This window comes from Armigeres subalbatus, chromosome 2 (genome assembly GCF_024139115.2).
Source record: "Armigeres subalbatus isolate Guangzhou_Male chromosome 2, GZ_Asu_2, whole genome shotgun sequence".
In the NCBI taxonomy this organism is placed as follows: Eukaryota; Metazoa; Arthropoda; class Insecta; order Diptera; family Culicidae; genus Armigeres; species Armigeres subalbatus.
In genome coordinates, this window is record NC_085140.1 from 36,972,470 (window position 1) to 36,975,483 (window position 3,014).

Sequence of the window (3,014 nt, forward strand, 5' to 3'; positions counted from 1 at the left end):
TTGTTCCATATATATACATACGTTCAATTCGCATTTAAGCCAAATGACTTATTCGATTTACTTGCTTAATCTAAATTTAGCATATAAGTTTACTGTCGTTCTACGCATAACTGTCCCATGTTAAGTTTGATAAAAAAACATCAAACTTGCGTCAATTTGTCCCACTAATTTCAGAATCATTCGGCTCTAAACATTTTACCAAAATGTTTGGTATGTAATTAGCGTTGACTGCACTTTCCAGAACACAAAATGGATCACTACTTATGTAAATGTTTTTCAGTCTCCATTATCATCAAAAACCTACTTCATTTTTTCAGTGGGACAGATCGACTCGAGTTTGATTTTATTTTTATCAAAGATAACTTAGGACAATTATGCGTAGAAGGGAAGTTCAGATTATGCAAGTGAACTAATTGATTTGAAATTGAGTTTTCTAGCGCCAGAATCACAGACACCATACTTTACGGTAATTTCAGCTGGTCGCATCATAGAAAGATATTGATTCAGCCTATACGTAATAACCTACATATTTAAATTTCTAAATTTATTGTATAACGAAAAGTAGCTTGATGGCAATGCTAACACGTTAAATTGGATTTCTTAACGTTAACACGTAATAAAGCTTGTAATCAAAATAGGCTAACAGGGTTAAATTAGCACAATTGCTAGCATTGGTTCTGTTGGAATTGACATGTCTCTACTGTAACAACTATTATAGGATTAATTTAATACTACCTTCAGACTATTAAGCCCATATAGGGGGCTATATGTTTCAAATACATAATACTCAAAAGCTGCAATCAATCTTATTGGTAGGGAGCAGGCATTGAAAGCGTGAGTGAAGCGGGCGAGCATTGATCTAATTCAATCATAGCATCATATGCCAGTGAGTGAACAGCCTTGCTCAGATGGATACCAAACAACGATTATGAGCGATCGTTGCTGCGTAAACAACGAGCAACAGAGTTCGCCAAGGTATGGTATCCAGGGAAGCTACGACTGGAGCTACGCCTACGCTTGCTCTACTAGAATAAAACTGAAACACATCAGGTGTTCTGCTTTATTCACTCTGATTTCAAGTTGCTGGGATGGAGGAGAGAAAGTATCAGAGCCTCCCATGCAATGTATCAGAGTTCCATTCTTATAGCGGACTTAATTTTCCTAATGTCTGGAAAGATTTTTCTAACAGCGTGCGGTAACAACACTCATTGTTAGGTTACCAAGTGATTTGCCTCGCTCAGTTGTCTTCCATTGGTGAGCGATGAAGATCTTTAAACATTGAATCAACGAACGTCAAATTTCAACGATCTAGAAAGCATCAGCGATTAGGCCGCAGCAGAGCATCAAGTTGGCATGAATTTAGCCGATTTTTACTCGTGAACTGATTTTTTTCAATGCCTGGTAGGGAGAATATGTGTGTGGTCTCACATTATGTGCTGATGATCCGGTATTTAACGTTGGAGTATATTTTTTTTCTATAAATTGGCACCAATTCGCAATAGTCTATATATAGCTGGATAGTATCATTTTGCTTAGGAAAGACTCCCTTATGAATCATTATGCCATGAATCCTATTACATATGAGTGCATTAACTGGGATGAAATTATACAAAAATATTTCTTCCGTATTCGGTTACATTTTGACGCTTTAATAGCTGTTTCAATTCTCAATCATTTAAATAAAATAAGTGTTTATTTCGTAGCAATAACTTTATTTTTGAATCTTAGCCACATGTCCACCGGACATGTCTTGCTTCACATCCATGGACAGCAATACAGTCGTCAGTTGCTCTTTTAGAGATACGCTTTCGCGAAATAATAACGTTAACTTACTGGATCTGGATATTTGATTTTTCACACGAGTGTCGCCGTTGGCTTTCCTGCAAGTTCCCCATTTCGAAGAACGGCAAACGCTGTGAGGAACCAAGCCGCTATATGTTGTCTTAGTATAAAGATGATTCCGAAGGTTCCAGGATGTCTCAATCTGTTATTAAATATGTCCGGTATTATGAAATGTTTAATAAAGTAAAACAAAACTTACATTGGCAATGATTCGGGGAACGATTCGAGGGTTGTTCAGATATTATAAAACTTGTACAGATGATCCAAAGACAGGTGCGATTTCCGCTCTTCGTCGAGTTTCTAAGACCATTTTTAATATGGTTTAATGTGCTAGCGGAACGCAATATGCCAATCGGTTGCTATTTAGGAGTTCCCAGGAATCGGGATCCGGTTAGCGAAGGCACAGTGGACAGTCCACGCCATAGAATCGATGGCCCTGATGTGAGCTGCAAATATAGATACAAGTACTACATATGATAAGTAAAATTGTCAAATAAAGAAAATGCATGTATTACTTACCATTACATTCTTCTGTTTTTCTCAACGCAGGAGTTTCCATTGTGATCATATTTTATGATATTTTCACTAAAAAACTTCGAATTTATTTGATTTAAAGTTTTGCTCAGAGGGTCCAATCTGAAATTTAAGTTTGTTTTGATGGATTTCAGATTGGACTGTCAAGTGACAAAAGGTCCAGACTGCAGATCTGGGAGATATTGCCGGTAATGCAGTTTGGACGTTTTGCACGGGAAGATTTTTAGGCAAAAAATGAAAAAAATATGTTGGGATTTAAATTGACCGGTAAGATTGAGAGCAAAATTGAATGAATACATTATTAACTCGATTTGTTTACAAATGTTACTTAGGACCTTTAGAAATATTCATCTAGAAATACTGTTTATCAGTAGGGTAATGCGATGGAATAAATTCCAGTTCTTATTTGGCAAACAACAATTATCCAACCAAAAGATAATTGGGTTGTTTAGCAAAGAAAAATATGAGGTTTTTTATAGTTTAACATAAAGAGCATGCTCTCCGGATCTCTAACATATTTTTATTTTTTTTGTAAACCTTTTATTTACATTTTTATACAGCAAACAATAAGCCATTTCAATCGATAGAATGACACTAACATTCATAGAATGACAGTTAGCCCATGCAGCATAAGAACA

At 36.0% G+C, this 3,014-nt stretch overlaps 1 long non-coding RNA gene across 1 annotated transcript; it reads right to left on the reverse strand.

The window, feature by feature from the left end:
• Positions 1-1,691: 1,691 nt before the first annotated feature.
• LOC134214256 (uncharacterized) lies at positions 1,692-2,524 on the reverse strand. Its single transcript, XR_009979718.1, has 3 exons — positions 2,362-2,524; positions 2,042-2,288; positions 1,692-1,984 (listed from the first exon to the last, which is right to left on the reverse strand). It is a non-coding gene; the product is annotated as an uncharacterized LOC134214256 (long non-coding RNA).
• Positions 2,525-3,014: the final 490 nt, after the last annotated feature.